At 39.1% G+C, this 14,918-nt stretch overlaps 1 non-coding gene across 1 annotated transcript; it reads right to left on the bottom strand.

Moving 5' to 3' along the window:
- Window positions 1–12,371: 12,371 nt before the first annotated feature.
- On the bottom strand, window positions 12,372–12,563 carry LOC144891878 (U2 spliceosomal RNA). The gene has a single exon (XR_013623289.1). It is a non-coding gene; the product is annotated as a U2 spliceosomal RNA (small nuclear RNA).
- Window positions 12,564–14,918: the final 2,355 nt, after the last annotated feature.

Genomic DNA, 14,918 nt, shown 5'->3' with positions numbered 1-14,918 from the left:
AAAAAATGATTATGCGGAAGCCTACAAGTCCTACCAAAAGGTGTGTGAAAGTAATGGTAATAATGATCCTATTTTGGATATGGTTGCGTTTCAAAAACTTTATACAATCTACGCAATTGACCTGAGTTCTCAAAAGGAAACTATACACAAAGAATTAAGTTAAGCACCCCCCCCCGTTTTTTTACAACCTCGCACATTACAAGTTTGTTGTCGTCAAAACAGTGTAATATACCCATGTTATTGCTATATTTTCTGGAGAAGTGATATTATGGTCACATAAAAACATAACAATCATGCCGTTTTCAATATTTTATTCTGAATAATTTAAGGTGAAAATTTTTGGGAATTTTAGGCATATTTTCACCTCAATTTAAATATGGAGCTATAGGTCCATCACGGACAGTGTGGATGACGTTTATGTTTTCTAACGTACAGTCATTGTTCTGAGAAGACCTCTAGCGATCTTTGCGTCAATAACGTGTGTAGGACCCACGTGATCGGATCACTGACTCAACCCTACGTCTCATAGACCCTGTAAGCCGTCGTATGCGTTGCTGTGGCAGGTTGTTCCATTCCCGATGTAATGCACGTTCGGGACATGTTGGGACGACAAATTGCGAAGATGGTCCCTCCAATAGCCAATCTGGATGAATTGGAACGTGCATTATATCGGGAATGGAACAACCTGCCACAGAAACGCATACGACGGCTTACAGGGTCTATGAGACGTAGGGTTGAGTCAGTGATCCGATCACGTGGGTCCTACACACGTTATTGACGCAAAGATCGCTAGAGGTCTTCTCAGAACAATGACTGTACGTTAGAAAACATAAACGTCATCCACACTGTCCGTGATGGACCTATAGCTCCATACTTAAATTGAGGTGAAAATATGCCTAAAATTCCCAAAAAATTTCACCTTAAATTATTCAGAATAAAATATTGAAAACGGCATGATTGTTATGTTTTTATGTGACCATAATATCACTTCTCCAGAAAATATAGCAATAACATGGGTATATTACACTGTTTTGACGACAACAAACTTGTAATGTGCGAGGTTGTAAAAAAACGGGGGGGGGTGCTTAACTTAGTTCTTTGTGTATATAAAGTCTAATCGAGTGGATACTTCTCTATACATTGAAAGAGGGGAGAGTGAAGAGGTTAATGCATATTGTTTGCTTTTGGAGGAAACAGAATTACAGATTAATACAGATAATGGTGTTATGATTAATATCACATAGGTTTTTTCTCATAAATAAATGGTTGGGGTATATGTTAATCAAATCAATCTTAATAAATTAACATCTTGTATTCAAAATCAAAAGCCTTGTATTATTAATGTTAATACAATTCAAAGAAAAGGAGCTGTAAGAATTGATGTTTTACTCACACACACACAAGTAAAAACACTAAATGATGTTGGATCTCTTAAAATTAAAATGACGAAACCTATGTTAAAGAAATATTCAATAGACGAGTCAAGAGGAGGATTTCTCCCATTTCTAATTCCTTTATTTGCTGGTTTAAGTGCGGCGGGAGCATTGACTGGTGGTATTTCAGCAGCGGTAAAAACTGCTAACGAAAGGAAGGCACAACTAAAAGCTCAAAAAGAATTGGAAAGACATAACAAGGAGTTGGAGAAACAAATTAGTGGAAGTGGTGTAATTGTAGATTTTGCTCAAAAACTTGAAAGTCTACCTGATAAAGCTAGATTGTTGGTTGGAGATATGCTTTCCTCTATCGCTCAAGCGGGTGTTAAACTAACTAAACGGGGTAATGGATTGTATCTTTCTCATAAATAAATGGATAAATGGTTTAAACAATTTGGAAAGAATACAACGTCAAATATAGAACTTACTAAGTATTGTAAAACACTAAAAATTGATAATGTGGTTATTTGTATGAGAGATGAATTAATACATATAAATAAGAATACAAAGAATATTATTATGAATTTAGACACACAGAATGGTTCTCATTGGGTTTGTATTCATAATAGTCAGGATAAATATTATTTTGATAGTTATGGTATGCCACCACCTGTTGAAGTAATACAATTCTTACAGAATGGTGTTTATCAAACATTTCAAGTTCAAGAAATTAATTCTAAATGTTGTGGTCAATTATGTTTATATGTATTATTTCAACTCAACAATAATGAAAATTTTTATGATATCATTTTTAATCTAATATAAATGACATGTTGGAAAAGATGGTTCTATCTTTGGAAAATCCTCTCAGGATATTGATTTATCAAATTATTATACAAAGGCACAGGCTGAACGACAAAAATATAGTGTAAGTAAAAATATTAATATGAAGAATACTTATAAATTAATCAATTATCCAAACCCTACAGGTGCAAATGACTTAATTAGATTTAGTGATTTATCACAATATATATTTTTAAAGAAAACAGCACGTTTTGTTAAACAAGTAAAATTTACAACCACAACACCTGGTTATACTGACCATACACCTTTCCTCATTGAATTTAACTACCTGCTTACAATTGAATTTTATAAAGAAGGACATATAGTTAATATGCGAATTAATAAATGGGGGTACGATATGCCTGATTTAGGGTATAATTGGTCTTTTTCAATAAACATAGAAGACCTACATGATTTGAATCAGTCTCGTAAAGAAGAATATTATCCACTTGGTGAGGATATGGATTTATGTGGAAGTACAATTAATAAACAACAAATACATGGTTTTAAGAAAAGAAAAATATATGATAGTATAGCGATGGTTAGCATGACAAAGAAGGAAGGTCATGAGATAAGGATAGAAAGCCGAGGAATACAAACCGATTTGGTAGTGGGAAGATGGGGTGGTATTACCTGTCATAATATTAATCTCACATATATTTCTGATACATAAATGGCAGGAAGAAGACTACAAGAGAATTATAATTTTTGTATTCAAGGATACCTACAAGAAAAGGGTGCTCGGTATTACATACCTTATGATTTGGAGCATATACATGGGAATTTTGTCATAAAAAACTGGCCTTATACTGATATTGTTAAACCCACAAATAGAGACTTGTTTAAAGTATTAAATAAAAATGAACTTCTCAAAGTTATGAAATATAAAACTCTTTTAGAAATCGTCAACAAATCTTATTGGTATCCTATTATGAGAAAAATAATTATAGATACAAGAATATCTCAAAATCCAGATGAGTATATGTATAATATTCTTTGGGGTTTAAACTCAAGGGTAGCAAGGGATGAGGAAGGAGTTGAAGAAGAGAAGGAGAAAAGAGAGAAAAGAGAGAAGGAGGAGAGGGAACAAAGAGAGAGGGAGGAGAGGGAGATGGAAATCAGAGCGATTCAAAAAAGAGTGGATGTATTACAGCAAGAAGATCAATCTCAACTCACCGAAGAGGAAAATAAAGAAAGAATGAATGCTGTGAAAATATTGATATCAAAAATTGCTAAGATAAATGAGGAAGGAGTTAAAGAAGAGAAGGAGGAAAGAGAGAAAAAGGAGAAGGAGGAAAGGGAGAAAAAGGAGGAGGAGAGGGAGAAAAAGGAGAAGGAGGAGAGGGAGGAAAGGGAGCAAAGAGAGAGGGAGGAAAAATATAAAAAGATGGAAATCAGTGAGATTCGTAAAAGATTGAGTGTATTACAGCAAATAAATCAATCTCAACGCACCGAAGAGGAAATTAAAGAATTAACAACTCTTATGAAGATAATGGTTTCAAAAATAACAACGTCAATGTCTTCAATTTCAGGGAGGAGATTTAAACGAGAAAGTGGTGAAGAAGAAGAAGGAAAAGATTATGTGATTGATGATGTTGGTGTCATTGACTTTAGTTAGTTTTTATTTGTAAATAAATGGAGGAGAGAGTGAAGGCATTCCTTAGGATTCTTTATGTTTTAAAAATAAAGATTGAAATGTATATGTTGAAAACCAAAAAGGTTTTGATACTCTGTCGGAATTTTTCTGATAAATAAATATGAGTTATTGTCTCAAATGTAAAAAGAAAACTAAATCTAAAAATATCTCTTATGTTAAAGCTAAAAATAATAGAGTTTATCAAAAAGGAATATGTCACGTATGTGGCTCTAAAAAGTGCCAATTCATCTCTCCTAAAAGAGGAGGAGACATACAAAAGTTTCTGTCAGGAAGTAAATTTACAACAACTGGAATTCCAGGGGAATTACACCTTCCAGGGTATTCTTTCTGTGGTCCAGGAACAAACTTGGATAAAAGATTAGATGAGGCTGACAATCCTAAACCTTGGTCTAAACCTACAAATAGGGTTGACGAAGTGTGTATGAAGCATGATATTGCTTATGGGAAAACCACTACGTTGACTGAAAAACATAAAGCCGACAGCGAAATGTTGTATAATTTGTCTTTGATACAAAATCCAACGTTGAGAGAGAAAGTTGATAGGTTTATTGTGAGAAATTTGATAAATGCTAAATTGAAACTTGGTCTTGGTTATTCCTCAAAAAACTATTAGGCTCTAATGATGTCATCAAGACTGAGGAGCTTTTGGCTGAAGAATTACACAAACCTATAATCACAAAGTTTAAAAGAAGGAAGGTTTATTCTAAATACACCGACCACATATGGTCCGCTGATTTAATTGAACTGAATAATGACAGGGGATACAGGTATGCTTTAACCGTTATTGATTTGAGGAGTAGATTTGCCTGGGTTGTCCCTTTAAAAAATAAAAGGGGTGATACTTTAATGTTAGCCTTTAAGCTAATATTTGATCGGGATAAAAGGAAACCAAAGAAGTTATGGACTGATGAGGGAACAGAGTTCTATAACAAAATATTCATGAAATTTCTTAAGGGGAAGGGTATTAAATTATACAGCACCTTTAATGAAGGAAAGGCAGTTGTTATTGAGCGTTTTAATCGTACTTTAAAAGAGAAATTATATAAAAAATTCACACAACTCGGTTCTCAAAAATGGGTGTATTTAATTCAGGATATTGTAGATAATTACAATAATACAGTTCATTCATCAACAAAATCAAAACCATCAGAAACATTTACAAAATTAGAATATGAAAAGGAGATTAATTTGAGAAAGCCCAAGTTCAAAGTTGGTGATATTGTAAGAATATACAAATGGAAAAGTCATTTTGAGAAAGGTTATACACAAAAATGGACTCGTGAATTATTTAAAATCATTGATGTAATGGATAGTCCCTTGGACCTACAAATTATATGATTTAAATGGAGAAGAAATCTTGGGTTCATTTTACTTGCAAGAATTACAAAAAACACAAGTAAGCAGATAATACCCTTGAAAATAATAAATAAATAAAAAATGTAATGGGGATACGTTTTTAAATCTGTGAACCCCAAACACAGAATCCCACAACTTTTTAGTTGGGGCTTAACTTTTGTGTGTGTATAATGGGGATACGTTTTTAAATCTGTGAACCCCAAACACAGAATCCCACAACTTTTTAGTTGGGGCTTAACTTTTGTGTGTGTATAATGGGGATACGTTTTTAAATCTGTGAACCCCAAACACAGAATCCCACAACGTTTCAGTTGGGGCTTAACTTTTGTGTGTGTATAATGGGGATACGTTTTTAAATCTGTGAACCCCAAACACAGAATCCCTCAACTTTCCAGTTGGGGCTTAACTTTTGTGTGTGTGTGTGTGTGTGTATGTGTGAGTGAGTCATAATAATATACAAACCCTAACCCAACCCCATCCCTAACCCAACCCCATCCCTAACCCAACCCATCCCCATCCCTAACCCTCACATTCAAAATCCCAACCCTAACCCAATCCCATCCCTAACCCAACCCCAACCCTAACCCTCACATTCAAAATCCCAACCCTAACCCAACCCCATCCCTAACCCAACCCCATCCCTAACCCTCACATTCAAAATCCCACCCTAACCCAATCCCATCCCTAACCCAACCCCATCCCTAACCCAACCCTAACCCAACCCCATCCCTAACCCAACCCATCCCTAACCCTCACATTCAAAATCCCAACCCTAACCCAATCCCATCCCTAACCCAACCCCAACCCCAACCCTCACATTCAAAATTCCAACCCTAACCCAACCCCATCCCTAACCCAACCCCATCCCTAACCCTCACATTCAAAATCCCACCCAAACCCTAACATAATCTTTCTTTTCTTCTTTTTTTAAATACATTTCTTCTTTTTTTTTTTTCCTCTTCTACCAAATCTGTCTTTCAAGGCTTTCAAGTTTGAAGAAGTAGAAATGGGAAGAAAGAATTTTCCAGCATTTTCTTCCTCGAACTTTCTTGATATTGCTTAAATCAAGCGTCATTAAATAAAGAACATTGTTCATTGCTTTAGAATCCAAAGAGTCTCCAAGAGGAACCCCACAGGTAGAGTCTCCAAAATAAAACCAACTTTCCAAGTTCCCAAGGTATAACCACATTCCTGTTGAGCCTCCAAGATAGGTATCACATTCCGAGTCATCAAAACAAAACCCCCATTCCGAGTCTCCAAAAATATAACCATCTTTCCAAGTCCCCAAGGTAGAACCACAATTTTCAGAAATATTGGGGGTTTCCGTGATAAGTCTCACATAGTATAACTGCGGACCATCAGGGAAAACTTCCCTTTCCCAATTTTTTAGGGTTTCTATGATGTGTCTCACATAGTATAACTGCGGACCATCAGGGAGAACTCTCCTTGCCCAATTTTTTAGGGTTTCTATGATGTGTCTCACATAGTATAACTGCGGACCATCAGGGAGAACTCTCCTTGCCCAATTTTTTAGGGTTTCTATGATGTGTCTCACATAGTATAACTGCGGACCATCAGGGAGAATTCCCATTTCACAATTTTTTAGGGTTTCTATGATGTGTCTCACATAGTATAACTGCGGACCATCAGGGAGAACTCCCCTTTCCCAATTTTCAGAAATTTGTGGGTCTCCAATGTATGACTTGTATTGGCTCATCAAGGTAGAACTTGTTCAGTGGGTTTTGTTTTGATAACTCACAACAAGTATCATCATGGTAAAACTCTTTTTCAGGATTTTGTGGATCTCCAAGGTATAACTCTTTGGCTGGGTCATCAAGGTAGAACTCGTTCTGGGGGTCTTGGTTGTTCAAAATGTCTTCAAACAAAAAAATAACTTCATCCCAAGTTGTGTTAAAAGCAGAATTTTCATTTCGTATCTCAGATACAATTTCCTGTGAAAGAAAATAACAATGTATTAATTTAATACAATATTTTTATTTGTATAAATCAAGCTCTATGAATATTAAAATAAACTTTGTTAACTCTTACACGAGTCTCATCTTAAAAAAAAAAAAAAAAAAAACATTAAAATAAATAATTAAATTAATAATTAATTAAATAAATAAATAAATAAATAAACAAACTTACCTCCATTGATAAGAGGTTCGAGTCCAGTTCATCAATCTGAAGGTTGAGTTCTACACAGGTAGTAGGACTCCAAGGAATAGCAAAGTTATCCCATTCCATTTCGGCATAGTAGTCCATTCTCAAGTGAAGCAGAAAGCGTGTTTGAAAAAGCCTGTGTGGTCGGTGCCTTTTATAAGGACTGGGTGTGTCATTTCCTGTGGAAATTCCCTGGGCGTGTCTTAACTGGAAATGATGTGATGGGAATTCCCTGAAAATGATGTAATGTATTACCTGGAAATTATACAATGCTAAAGAGTTTATAAAGTGGGTGGGGCTTAGCAAAAGTGGGCGGGGCTTAGCAAAAAATGGGAGGGGCTTAGCAAAAAGTGGGCGGGGTTTCGCAAAAGTGGGCGTGGCTTAACAAAAGGGGCGGGGCTTACGAAAAAGTGAACGGAGCTTAACAAAAGGTGGACAGAGCCTACCAAAAAGTGTGTGGCACTGGAGGCACTCAAACAAGAACATTGAGGGAGGTTTACCATTTTATCTTAGCTCAGTTAAAATATCTTAATAAAGAACCAAACTCAAACATCTTTTTTGTTAATATATTAGATGGTGAAGGGAGTGGCAAGAGAATTAAATTATTTCCCACGCATAAACAAATATTTGTAGGGTCGTTGTGTGAGTGGGTCAAAGATGATTCACCAGATGATATTAAGAGTAAAAGGTTAAAAGGTCCATAAGGTCAGAAGGATCACAGGTTCACACAGAAGGACCATTGTTTAAGTGGTCTAATGAATAAGGATAACATGTCAAAAGGTTAGAAGGTTCGTAAAGAACAGGGTGAGAGAAATAGAGGTGTTTAGGGGCAGTGAGGGAGGGGAAAAATTAACATGTAAGTCAATGGGAAAATGAGAGTGTCCCAGAAGCAACATATATACACTACTCCGGTGGTTGTAATTATCGGGCTGCTTGCTGCGTAGATCTCTTATCTTGTATAATCTTACAATAATTCACCAAATGTCCATCCGTCCGTTCGATGGTACAGCAAAAACGGCTCAACCGATCGCAACGATATTTTGGGTGGGTATTCCTGGGACCCCTGGGAGTAAAATAGGCTATATTGTTTTTCCAAGTTTTCCAATTTTCTAGTTTTTCCAAACACGATGGAATAATATTTACCGATATGAACAGTGATGTGGCTTTTGTTGAAATTCTACAAATACTGTTTATTCTACGTACCAGGAGAGAGTAGATCGACTTCTGACGAACTCTTCCTATATAAACGTGCGGCTCCGAAGTAACATGGCAGCGTGTGCAAAGTGACTGAGAAACAGGTGTAGCGGCCGCTTCTGTGTTACAGATTCGGCGCGCACTCTTCACACATAAACGTGCGACTGAGAAAGACGTGTAGCGGCCGCTTCCGTTTTGCAGAATTCAATCTTTTTTTCAAAATGTGCGCCATGTACTGTTTAGATTTTTATGATTTGCGTGTGATATGATTTAACGGATGTTTATATGAATCGTTTAAAATAAAATAAAAAGCCTTCAATTTCTGATATTTTGCCTTTTCATTTGGACCTTCCAATTGAAGCCCTGCCCATAGGGCTGGTACCGTTGCAAGTGAGGTTTAATATGCACTCTGTAACATGAAGATCGCCCATTGGCTCCAGGGATGGAGGGGTGTAACTGTTGGACATTTGTTATGTAATTACGTCGTAATTACGTCGATCAAATCTAGATATCTCACGGTGTATGTCCCAATCAGCGGAGGCCAGGATCACATGTCAAGTGAGTTCTTTAACTTCCTTTCCTTCCTCTGCTGCTCTGTCTCACCGCTCGAGTCTTTAGGCCATATAAATACAAATACCACACCATGCTGTATGCATGTTTGATGTAGTTTTTGTTAACGGCCTTGTACCATACCTGCCTGCTCTACTGCTTCAGCACGAGTTTACCTTTTGCCAAGCCCAGGTATGCTTGGACCAGGGTGGGAATTATACATTCATTTTATTATTGACAAATGGTACGAATATTATTATTGTTGTTAATATTATTACTATTAATAAATGCCTTGTTACAATGTTATCATTGTTTTTGTTATTACTCTTGCCTGAGGAGAGTGGATGTAATTCGCAGGATGTAACCTGCGAATGGTTCGACGGATGTGCGGAGTATCGTTGAGAGAGAGGAAGACAAATGATGAATTGCGAAAGATGATGGGAATAGAGCCTGTGATGGATGCTGTGAAGAGAAACAGGTTGAGATGGTTTGTTCATGTGTTGAGGAAGGATGAAAGTGACTGGTTGAAAAGAGTGATGGAAATGAATGTAGAAGGAAGTAGAGGATGGGGAAGACCGAGAAAGACTTGGCTAAAGATGGTCGAAGAAGAAATGCGGGCAAGGGGGTTAACAAGGGGAGATGCAGAAAATAGGGCAAAATGGAGAATATTGTCATGGGGACCGCAAGGCTAACCCCCGCTCTAGCAGGGAAAATGGCCTTTAAAATGCATGTTGTTGTTTGTTGTCTCGCCTGAGGAGAGTGTATTGCATTTGAGTCCGTTTGTCTTTGTTTGTTTGTCCGCACAGAATAAATATGATTTTTCTCTGCAACCCTTGGTCGGGTTGACAGGAAATTTTGACCATAAGTGCATCTCCATCTGTGGAATTTTTTAATGATAATTATGACGTCATAGATCACGTGGTTCGGCCGCCATCTTGGAAAAATCGAAAAACGTTGCACCGCCATATCTCCGAAAACGCTGAATATAAAAAATTGAGACATGGCTCATTGTAAAGAACTCTCCATGGGGAATAAAATATGTTAATGATGTCATAGGTGCCTCCATTATGACGTCATAATTCGACAAGTACAAAACTTCATGCTATCAAGATGAAATTTCTTGAGGGCCATGTCGGCATAAACTGGTGGAGAAAAAAAATATGATGACGTCATCGGTCACGTGGTTCGTCCGCCATATTTGTTTTAACACAAAAGCTTTAAAAACCACTGAAAATACATCCTGGTGAGGGTTTGCAAACTCTGATTGCTCTTTCTTGTTTATTTTGTAATAGGAATACCATGTCATGGAAAGACCTATTAACCTGCTCTATACACCTTAACATGGCACGCGTTTAGAAACAGGAATTCTTCCGGATTATTTGTAGTTAATTAGCCGGATCATCTCAGGAGATCATATCTAAACCTATTCTCATTTTTAACAGGTTCCAGGGCTCTGCTGCTGAGCCCACTGGGGAAGCTTAAGCTCTTTCATATGGCCCCTCAATAGGAATTTCTGGCTATGTCAGTGCCTGCAGGGGGTGATATTTTTGACATCCGCCCCGAGTGGCACAAACCATCACTACGCCACTGGGTGTGGTGGCAAAGCGCATCTGCCGTCCTGCTGTTCCCCCCAAATGGGCGGCGGCGTGGCTGGTCCTGGCCCAAGTTCCCGACTTTTATAAGAAGGCCAACACATACCCACTGCGTCTGACCACTAGGCGTGCGTCTTGCACATTCAGTTTCTCGACACCAGCTGCAATATGAGGGAGATGCCGACGGCACGTAGCCGCGATGAGGGAACAACCCCGATCACGGTCGCTAAGCTGCAGACCATGGAACAACGACTAAATGCGACCTTGTGGTTGTGGCCGGCCGTTGAACAGCTGGTTCAATCTGGTTCACTCACTAAAACTAGGCCGGCACACTAGGTAGAGAGCATACCTCCACCAGGCTGAACAGTTTACGTTCTGGACTTAAACCAAAATCGAATCGGCTTGTTCTTGTCACCTACCCAGCTCATCCACAACTTTTTGAAATATCGTTTCTGGCCTTGTGTCTTAATGGTGAGAATCATATTAAAAAAAAATTCTCGTATCTGAATGAATTTTCACCAAAATCGAATCAATTCGTCCTTGTCACAAACCCAACCTGTCCACCAAGTTTCGTCCAAATCCATCCATAATTTTTTGAGACATCCTGGTTAAATATCGTTTATGGTCCAATCACCCAATGGTGAAGAATCATTAAAAATTGTAGTATCTGGATCAGGATATTCACCAAAATCGAATCATTTCTTCCTCAGCACATGCCCACCCTGCACACCAAATTGTCCGAATCCGTCCACAAATTTTTCAGATATCCTGTGTAGAGACAGAGGTGAGACCATAACGTCCATTCACCTTTGGTGGTGGAGGTACAAAGGAAGAAATGGAAATCTGTAATTTCTTTGCTTATTTAGAATATCTCAGCACGGGTGTTGTTTCTTCTTTTGTGTGCACAGTCTCACAAGGCTGCGAGTTGCGTCATTGCCCGGGGGGTTGTGCCTGTGCTGCTGATGCTCCCTGTAGGTTGGGGCAGGAATGTGGAATATGGCCAGGGTGCTCGCGTTGTCTTCGTGGAGGACACCGTGGGTGTCTTTAATGTCCAGCAATTAATGTCGGCGGACAGGATGCCCGTTCAACGTCTATCAGAGGGAAAGCACACTGATGAATCGCATTACCTGTGAAACTTTGTAGTTGGGTCAGGATGAGAGGTGAGTGTGCATACTTCTCGAGTCTGGACCATCCTGCAAGTGCCTCTTTATTGGTGTAGAACATTCTGGGTGTCCCGTGAGCCTTTTTACAATCAATGAAATTTGTCCCTTTTTGTCCCCCGTCGCACCGCGGAGCGAAAGGGGGATTATGGTTTTCCCCTCCTTCCGTGCGGGCGGGTATGCGTACGTGCGTAAGCGAAGGACCGCATTCAAATTTGGTGTGTGGGTGCAACCCACGTCAAAATCCAAGTTGACCGCCGCCATGTATGTCTGAACCTTGTGAGCGGAATATCTCGAAAAATAAGCGAAGTACCAACTTCTAATCTGGTGTGTGGGTGTATCTAGGCACAAGGAAGAACGCTATTGAAAATTGGGTCGCCACGTCAAAATCCAAGATGGCCGCCTTGCGAAGGCCGCCAGTTGTAAAAGCAAATCTTGAGGTTTCTCCTTTATGATCTTTTCTTTGTTTTCCAGGTCCCCCCAAAGGGGGTGCACCGTTCCCGGAGGTACTGCAATACCGGGTCGATACGTGGAGCGGACGGAGCAAGCCCCTAATCCAACTCCCGATACCAAAAATCCATTTAATAGACTAGTCCCGCATTGCGGAACATATCAGCTATTAAACTGATAAGAACAGATACTACACTTGATCTTAGCCAAAAGGCCGAGAAGCGATAACGTAAGAAGTTTAAAAACGCTCTTTTCCACGACAATCGCATCTATGATTGACCGGCGACGATTCGCGAAAATCGAAAATTCCATCGAAATGTCCGATCTTTCGGCGCCTCCATTGCAGCTATGCATCTTCATTGATATCCTGGTATTAAACAATCCTGGTGTGATGTATATATTTTGTTTATCTTGAGAGAAATATAGGATTTATCATGTGAAGAAAAACAGGATGACAGATTAGCGAAATGACGTCATTTCCACTGTGCGTCAGAGCCGCGTCCCGTGCGTAAAACCCGGCTTGCCAACCGAGATTCCAATGGAATTGGACATTAAACACACCAGCTGTTTAATACATTATAAATAATACATTCGACCTGAATTACAGGAACCCTAATGGGTATGGGGGTTTATGATTTTTACTGGGATCAAATCACGTGCTTTGTTGCGAAGCAGCGAAAAGGGGAGGAGGTCACGTGGTGCTTGTACAGTTGTGCACATGACTTCCCGATGTTAATCCACTCGCACTCCGTTTCGGTTATTCCATCGAGCTTTGCAGGCTCCGCCCAGCAGAGGAGGTCGAAGAGGAAGAGGGCGATGCTGGTTCGTGCGATGACGTCATGAGGATCCGAGAAACGAGTGACCGAAAGAGAGAACTATTATTACAATGATTCAAATGAACCGATCTTTAAATAAGCTCGTTGATTCCTCGTTAACTGTGGAAACTAAAACAGCACTTGTGAGAGAGCATACCTCCGCCATGCTGAACATTTTACATTTTGTATCCCACGACCAGGTCGGGCCGAGATTCGGACCTCAAACTTAAGCTAAGCGGCTTGTTAGTCAGGTTCACTATGTTTTTTCCTTCAATATTTTTCGGAGATTAGCAAAACTATACATTTTTGGAATATTCAGAGCATGAGGATTCCAAAAATTAATGTTGGCATTTGCTTAGACACCTTTGCGAAAATGACACTCAGGACAGTGATGAAGATCTGTAAACGCATATTCCTGAAGGGTGTAGACCTAGTACAATTACCTTTGTTTGTTGCTTTTCTATAATCATGAGCACTATTTTGAGGCCTTTATTGGATTCCTTGACCCAGAAAACATAGGATTGGCATATTTAATTAAGTTTCCAGGTTGACTAGAAGCCGAGATCGCGCAAAATATGTATTTTATGGCGGCCATATTGAAAATCCAAAATGGCGGCCATGAAGGTGTCTGCAAATGCCAACATTGATTTTCGGATTCTCCATGCTCTGATGATTCCAAAAATGTACAGGTTTGCTAATCCCAAAATTTTGAACGAAATTATATTTGTTAACATAGTGAACCTGACTATGTTCTTGTCACCGAACCAACTCATCCACCACGTTTAGTCATAACTCGTCCACAACGTTTATAAATATCACACTATATGTCGTTTTTGGCCCTGTCTCGCAATGGTGAAGATTCACTTTAAAATTCTAGTGGCCGGATCCAAATCCGCATCTTCACCAAAATCTAATCATTTTGTCCGTGCCATATACACTTCCTATCTGCCAAATTTCGTCCCAATCCGTCCACAACATCTTGATATATCTTGTTGACAGACAAACAGACATGGGTGAAAATATAAACATATCCACCTTCGGTGGAGGAGGTGAAAGGACATAAAATGTCACTGGCTCCGCCGTGGTTTAGTAATTTTGCTGTGCGGAGTTAAAGGCTGCCAGTCGGCCATCTGACAAAAACTCTTCTGCATATCTATACTCATGCATTGGTTTGTGCCAAGTTTGAAAAAAATGGGTCCATGCATGTCCGATAAATGGATGGGGATAGGTTGAAGTAACAAAAAAGCCACCAAACGGCCATCTTGGATCTGATCTCGAAACAAAATGACGTGCCTATGTAACCCATCATTCCTTATCTGTTTGCTAAGTTTCAACAAGATTGGCAAACACATGTCCAAGAAATGGTTGAGGACGTGTTCAACATCGGGTTTTTTTACAACGAGAATGGCCACCAGCCGGCCATCTTTGATCGCATCACGAAACAAAATGATGTGCATATGTCATGACTTGTCTTTGTGCCAAATAGGACCAAATCGGTCCATACATATCCAGAGATATGGTTGCGGATGCACGGACACGGCCAAATCCATAAGCCCCCGCTTCAGACTAATCCATAATCCATAACACGGCCAAATCCATAAGCCCAACGGGGGCTAATAATAATAAAATAATTAATTTCCAAATAATTGGCAAATAGCATACCGAATCCTCAAAATAGACCATAGTGACCACACATTTGTGTTGAAAGATTGGCCTGTAAAACCTTCCCTTTTGAAGAGGTAGACATCTGTACAAACAAACATACT

The sequence above is a fragment of the Myxine glutinosa genome, chromosome 4, assembly GCF_964187855.1.
Source record: "Myxine glutinosa chromosome 4, kmMyxGlut1.1, whole genome shotgun sequence".
Lineage (NCBI taxonomy): Eukaryota > Metazoa > Chordata > Myxini > Myxiniformes > Myxinidae > Myxine > Myxine glutinosa.
This window is presented reverse-complemented; position numbering and strand designations above follow the sequence as displayed.